This window comes from Bactrocera neohumeralis, chromosome 4 (assembly GCF_024586455.1).
Source record: "Bactrocera neohumeralis isolate Rockhampton chromosome 4, APGP_CSIRO_Bneo_wtdbg2-racon-allhic-juicebox.fasta_v2, whole genome shotgun sequence".
Lineage (NCBI taxonomy): Eukaryota > Metazoa > Arthropoda > Insecta > Diptera > Tephritidae > Bactrocera > Bactrocera neohumeralis.
In genome coordinates, this window is record NC_065921.1 from 57,417,226 (window position 1) to 57,425,455 (window position 8,230).

Below are 8,230 nucleotides of genomic sequence, written 5' to 3' on the forward strand. Positions count from 1 at the left end.
GCTCGGGGAGATGTTACGGCGTCTGTTTTTATAAATAAAGCGAGGTCGCTTGTGGAATTGCGCCTGCGTTTATGAATGAAATGTTTTTGTTGTAAGAATATTTAACTACATTTGTTCTTGTCAGACCAATTTGGCAGCCATATTGACTTGTAACGGTGCTTTTGCTATGTAGACAAATTTGCTTTTTGTAGAGCAATGCTTCAATTTCAAATCTGTTAGGTGACATATTCACATGTGTACGCATATGTATGTTTGCTATGCTTAATACATTATTTGTTCGGAAGTGTATACAAAACTATATGTACAAAAGAATAAAAATGAATGTATTTAAAGTAAGTATATGAACATGCAAATCAATCCGCGCGACATGTAATATGTATTATATATGTATTGATAAGTGATAAAATCATGACTTGAATTTCTGAATGCGCACAAATGATGTACATATACCTACATAAAATTATGATATGAGCATGTGGACGAAAACGCAAAATTTACTAAGACAATCGATCAATCATACTCCACGATCATCTAAAAGATCCCAAAGCGGCGTCTTGAGTAATAAAAAAGCGTCTAGAACTTGATGTTACTGCCGTAACAGTTCGTAGGCGTTTTTTGGAATATAATTTATTTGCGCGGATTCTGCGAAAAAACTCATTGTTGACAAAGAAACATAATTGAGCACGGCTCCAATTCATGGAACATGGCAACTGGCAACCGAAATGGAAAATATTTTTGCGGACAGAGGAATGTAAGGTAGCTTTATTTGGTGAAAGCCCCAGGGTGTAAAGCTGTGTAGTCCACTTTACGGACTTGACCGTAGCCCACACAAAAAGCATGGTAGTGCATGGTGGGAAAACGGCGTTAAATCCATCTGCATGATCTTACGGTGGCCATATTGAAAAAAGTTATACTGCATTTCAGATGAATGTATAACTCCGAAGTGGTTGTTTCAAAATGAAGCCATAGAATCGCAAGCTGTGTGGCATGTAGCGCCATCTTGTTGAAACCACATGTCAACCAAGTTCAGTTCTTCCATTTTGGCAACAAAAAGTTTGTTAGCATCGAACGATAGCGATCGCCATTCACCGTAACGTTGCGTCCAACAGCATCTTTGAAAAAATACGGTCCAATGATTCCACCAGCGTACAAACCACACCAAACAGTGCATTTTTTTTTTACATGCATGGGCAGTTGGCCACCAAGATCATGCGATTTAACGCCTTTAGACTATTTTTTGTGGGGCTACGTCAAGTCTAAAGTCTACAGAAATAAGCCAGCAACTATTCCAGCTTTGGAAGACAACATTTCCGAAGAAATTCGGGCTATTCCGGCCGAAATGCTCGAAAAAGTTGCCCAAAATTGGACTTTCCGAATGGACCACCTCAAGACGCAGCCGCGGTCAACATTTAAATGAAATTATCTTCAAAAAGTAAATGTCATGAACCAATCTAACGTTTCAAATAAAGAACCGATGAGATTTTGCAAATTTTATGCGTTTTTTTTTAAAAAAAAATTATCAAGCTCTTAAAAAATCACCCGATATATGTAAGTATGTATACGCATGTGCGCATTCAGAAATTCAAATCATGATTTTATCACTTATCAATACACACATTACATGTGCGCGCATTGAGCTGCATGTTCATACATTCATATATACTTATATGTACACATATTTGTATACATTGCCGAACAGATAAGGCAGAAGCATACAAACATACATATGCGTACACATGTGAATATGTCACCAACAATACATTGAAGCATTGTTCTACAAAAACAACAATTGTCTAAATAGCAGAAGCATCACAAGTCAATATGGCAGCCGAATTGGCGAAGCCCAAATGTAGTAAATTTTAGAACAAAAACGATTTCATTCATAAACGCAGGCGCAAATTCCACAAGCGACCTCTCTTCATTCATAAAAACAGACGCCGTAACATCTCCCCGAGCATGCCTTCGCCTTACAAGCGTCTTTTCGCGACGATGGCAAAAGCTAAAAATCATAAATTGAACAACTTTCTGATGATTCTTCACAGAAAGAAGTGGCAAAAGTGGCAACATAGCCGTTGTCGATTTACAATATTTGTCTAAAATATTTTTCCGTGACTCGCAAAAATCTGCGTCGATATGTATGCACGCGCATACATCTTCATACATATTTACGCTGGTTTGTAGATGACGCTGTTCGAGCAGCAAGGGAAGCGGTAACAATCGGCGATCGTTTGTTAGTTTCTTTCGGCACAGCTCGGATTTTCTACCAACAACACAATGTTGTGGGGCTTTACCGTCGCGTCTGTGTTTCGACACATAGAAGTACTGAACGCAATGAGCGCGCCCGACTGCAAACGAATATATTAGAATACACACGTTCTTAGGGACACAGTTATTGAGCCAGCTGCACAACTACATAACTGTGTCCATAAGAACGTGTGTATTTGACAGATGTCGCTTGCAGTCTGTCGTGCTCAATTTGTTCAGCACTTGACTCTTTGACAAAACGCAAGTTTCGGCCATTGGTTGACCGTGACAATGGAGATGCGAAAGAAGCGTGCAACACTTGTTACTATGAATGTATATGGCTCGCATTTGCTTTCGTAAACATACAGACAAATGTGCCAAAGAAATAATATATGTACAAACAATTGTATATGCCATAGAAATTCTATTGGTGCAAATATGGAAATGATAACGAAATAATGCGAATATGCATATTTCATGCAGGTCATCAATTTTCTTTGAAGAAATGAAGTTCATTTGACACATCTTCGCTTTGTAATAAACGAAATAAATATTACTTTTTTGAAATAATTAAAAAATTAAAAAATAAAATTAATTATTTTTTATCTAAATTTTTACGATTTTGTAAAAAACTAAAATTTTTACAATTTTTCTGAAAAAAATGGTTCATATGATACAAGATCACGCATGTGTATGTGTCTCAGAGAATGCTTCTTTACATTCTTTGTGTGACTTTGCATATTTTTCTTCAAAGCATTTCTCTTTATTCATTCTCGCATGAATTCAATCGTTTTACATATATTTCTGCCACTGGACGTGCTCAATTCTGCTAAATAGCCAGAGCACGGCGAATTCCCCTTTGTGATTCTATCAGCTCTGTTAGCCGCGCAATCGAACCGTCATACAGATTTCGATTTGCACCTTCTCTATACTTTTAAGTTCTCTGGTTCTGCGTACTCACCAGACATTGTTTAAACCCTCGTTCTTTGATATTAAAAACACGATTATTCTCGTTGTTGATTTATAACAAATACTATGGAAACATACCTGCAAGGAGAGGAAAGAAGAAAAATTAGTAAAAATGGTATTTAATTGGGACTTTAGAAAGTTCGTTTAATAGAAAAGGTTTAAAAATGTATTGTTTGTTGTAATGTTACTTTAGATTGTTGTTATAACTTCTTCAAAAATGTAGCCAAAGCATTTGAGGAGTAAAAAATCTCTAGCAGAAGGATGCAAATTTCAAGCTTGTTATTTAACATTCTATGAAACGATTACTTAAGAATGATAATACTCATAGATCTAAGGTTTAATGTCTTGTGTTTATCTGTGAAATGTATCTTTTTTTAATTTTCATAAGCCCTAGTTCAGCTTTTGTGTTAGTTACTGATTTATCGCGCTCTTAGTAGTTTTTAATAAAACCATTATGTGGGCGTTGTTATCATCCAATTTTAACTATATTCACGCTGTCGCGTGTCGAAGTGATTTGTCCACTGCAAGTATTCTTAATGTGATCTCTCTTTTCACTTTCCGTATTGTGGTCGTTTTATTTGATAGCTGTCGACAAATTTCATTTTTCTGTCGGGTGTTAATACGTTTTTCGACCAGAGAAGTTCTTTGTCCATAATTTTCTTTCTTATTCAGGTAATTACACACCACTGTTATCGACATTCAAAAATTCCGAGCAACGGAACGATTGGTCAATTCCTTACCATTCAAAGCCTCTATAGCTCTTTTTCTTTATCGTTAAGTATGCTTTTGCGAGGCATTCTCCAATTAGCTTACACAATTTAACAAAATTAATTTATAACTCTAAATCTATGAAACCACCAACTAACTACAACATGCCTATACGAGACATGGGTGCAAATTGGGCTCGAAGTGACGAGGAAAAGGCTAATTGTTTTGCAAATCACCTAGAAAAGGTATTTTAACCAAATTGTCCAAAGAACAACTTTGAGTTGTCCAGCTTACCCAACTTTATCTGTTAAGTTCTAATTGTTCTAAGCATTTTTGATTGAAACCTTTTTATTACATCAATTTAGTTGCACAGGTCGCACCCCACAGTTGAATGCCACACATCCACATCGGTACTATGACCGCATTATATAAAATCACTTTGTTGTCTAGGCTAAGTTTGGAGTTTTTGTTTAAAAGCCAATTTAAATTTGCAGCTCTTATCTTCATGCAAGTTACTTTACTAGATATATGTATGTTTTCTCCACGTAAGCCTTATATCTAGGTGAATACCAAGATAGGTTACTTCATTCGCTTGGGGTACTAAAATATTGTTCATTTTTACTGCCGGCACGTTTTTGGTCTTAGCGAAAATGTAACATGTTTACATTTTTGTTCATTCACATTTATACGCCAGTTGGCTAGCCATTCTTCGACAGAACTCAAATGCTCCGCTAATATTTTTGATGCTATTGCAGGGTCCTCGAAGTGTAACCAATTAAAAAAGTACAAAATGTGTGAAAATAATCATAAGTTTTAAACCATTTCACTTTTGCTCGATATGACCACCTTTTGCCTTACCTATGACCTTGAGAGGTCAAAAAACGAATCGCGAGCTGCCCGAATGTGACTTGCCAGTATTTTGGCCTACTCGCGGACAATGGCTTTTTTCACTATCTCGGGACTGGTGTATTTTTTACTTCAGGCCTTGCTCTCCAAAATGGCCCAGAGAGAATAATACATTGGATTCGCATCTGGTAAATTCGAGAGCCATTGCGTGGTCGTAATGAAGTTCGGAACGCTGTTTTTCAGCCATTCTTGGTTCACTCGCGCTTTCTGAGAAGGTGCTGAGTCTTGTTGAAACGTCCATGGTTTGCGACCAAAATGTTTGTTTGCCCACGGCTTCAAAGCAGCCTGCAGAACACTTTCCTGATAATATGTCGCATTTACTTTGACGCCAGGCTCGATGAAAACAATTGGAGAGTGCCCATCTGCGGTGACAGCGGCCCAAACCATTATTTGTGGCGGGTGCTGCCTCCTGGTGGCCAACAGATGACTTAGATTCTCGTATGAACGGTCGGTCAAGTAAACCCTATCGTTTTGAGAGTTTACGAATTGCTTAATTGGAAAAATTTTTTCGTCAGAAACCAAAATATTCGGAATTTGACCGCTTTCGGCCAAGCAAAGCAGCTGCTGGTGTGAGATCATGGGCCTTTTGGAACTTGTAAGGATTGACCTTGAGCTCATTTTTATACTCTCGCAACAATGTTGCTAAGGAGAGTATTATAGTTTTGTTCACATAACGGTTGTTTGTAAGTCCTAAAACTAAAAGAGTCAGATATAGGGTTATATATACCAAAGTGATCAGGGTGACGAGTAGAGTCGAAATCCGGATGTCTGTCTGTCCGTCCGTCTGTCCGTCCGTCCGTCCGTCTGTCCGTCCGTCCGTGCAAGCTGTAACTTGAGTAAAAATTGAGATATCGTCATGAAACTTGGTACACGTATTCCTTGGCTCCATAAGAAGGTTAAGTTCGAAGATGGGCAAAATCGGCCAACTGCCACGCCCACAAAATGGCGGAAACCGAAAACCTATAAAGTGTCATAACTAAGCCATAAATAAAGATATTAAAGTGAAATTTAGCACAAAGATCGCATTAGGGAGGGGCATATTTGGACGTAATATTTTTGGAAAAGTGGGCGTGGCCCCGCCCCCTACTAAGTTTTTTGTACGTATCTCGGAAACTACTATAGCTATGCCAACCAAACTCTACAGAGTCGTTTTCTTCAGGCATTTCCATATACAGTTCAAAAATGGAAGAAATCGAATATTAACCACGCCCACCTCCCATACAAAGGTTATGTTGAAAATCACTAAAAGTGCGTTAACGGACTAACAAAAAACGACAGAAACACTAAATTTTACGGAAGAAATTGCAGAAGGAAGCTGCATCCAGGCTTTTTTAAAAAATTGAAAATGGGCGTGGCCTCGCCCACTTATGGACCAAGAACCATATCTCAGGAGCTACTACACCGATTTCAATGAAATTCGGTATATAATATTTTCTTAACACCCTGATGACATGTACGAAATATAGGTGAAATCGGTTCACAACCACGCCTTCTTCCAATATAACGCTATTTTGAATTCCATCTGATGCCTTCTGTGTATAATATATACATTAGGAACCAATGATGATAGCGGAATAAAACTTTACACAAATACGGTATTTGAAAAATATGTAAATAACGGATAATGAAATCTCGATTATCACTTTATCATGCGAGAGTATAAAATGTTCGGTGACACCCGAACTTAGCCCTTCCTTACTTGTTTAAGTAGGTTTTTTTCCATACTTAAAAACTGTTGGATAGCAGAGGTACGAGAATGACCTAAGGCGAGTGTGTGGGGAAATTCTGGCTTTAGTGGTAGTCGTACGACGTACCGGCCATTATCTAATCGAGTAGTTGTGGATTTGTAAAAATCCTCACAATATCGATTTTCTGGGGTTGTGATTGATATGGGGGGAAGTTCTTCTAACTCCCAAAATTTCTTCAGTTGAGTATTGAGGTACTCGTTTGAGATTTCCTCAACTTGAGTTGTCATTGTTGTGACTGGTTCCGCAACTAGTCCGCTTAGGACCCATCCGAAAATGGTATTTTGCGCCAGAAGTGTTTTTGTAATTTTCTCAACACCTTCGAGAATAATTTGTGGTATGAGATCGCTGCCTAATAGAATGTCTATTTGAGCGGGAGTGTTGCAGTTTGGGTCTGCTAACTTAAGGTGTGAAACCTTTTGCCAATGCTTGCTATTTATATGATAGCTTGGAAGCATGTTTGTTAGTTGCGGTAAGACAATAGCTTCTGCTTGTATGCGCTTATCCGCTTGGGGGGAAATAAGGGTAATGGGGCAGATTTTGTTTGAGTTTTGTACTACTCTTCCGCCCATTCCCGTAATTTCAAAATGAGCTAGTTTTGTTGGCAGTTGTAGCCTACTTTGTGCCCTTGACGCTATAAAAGATCGTTGAGATCCTTGGTCTATTAAGGCTCTAAGTTTAAACAGTTCTCCTCGGTGCTCGATGGAGACCACTGCTGTGGGTAATAATACACTGTTTTGGGTTTCGCTGTGTAGCGTCTGAGTTTTAAAAGCCTTTGAGCAGCATGGTGCTTCTTGGCGATTTTCTGAATTTTGTTAGTTGGGATTTGCTGTTGCAACTAATCCCGCAGCTCTTTTAACATTAGCGTTATTTTGAGCGTAGCTGGAAAAATTTGTGATGTGAAGCATTGAGTTATGTCGTTTATGGCAGTAAACGCAATTAAATTTGCTTTCACAATCTTTGAGCGCATGCGCATGTGACAAACAGTTGGTACATAGTTTTTTTGTTCTTACGAAATTGTTTCTTTCGTTAATGTTTAGTTTTTTAAATTTCTCGCAAGATTTCAGCCTGTGCCCTCCTTTACACAGTTCGCATGACATATGTTTGTTTTGTTCGGACGTGAACGCTTGTGTTTTGAAAAAACTACGATTTAAGTTGCTGTTGTTACTCGCTTGGGGTCTAGTGAAGCTTCGATTTAGGTCGTGCTGAACGTTTTTAGTTCTGACCATTTTTTTATCTACCCTTTCTGCAATTTCGTATTGGGTAGTTAAGAAATCGTTCATTTGTTGCCACGTTGGGCACTTTCTTCGTGATGAGAGCGATTGCTCCCACAAAAGTAACGATTTTTTTGGTAATGCGGATGTGCATATATTTACCAGAATGGGGTCCCAATTGTCTGTGGGAATATTCTGTGTCGCTAGAACCGACAAGCAATTTGAAACAGTGGATTGAAGTTTTATAAATTCTTCACTTGTTCAATATGCGTCGGATGCTGCGGTCGGATATTTTGAGTTCTTTAGCCATTTGATTGGCACTTCGTCGTGAATTTCGGTCACTTCTTCACTTTCCGAACCATCTCACGTGACGTTGCAGTCTTTTGATGACCACCTCCATGGCGTTTTGCGATGCTACCAGTATCATTGTAACGAGTGATGGTG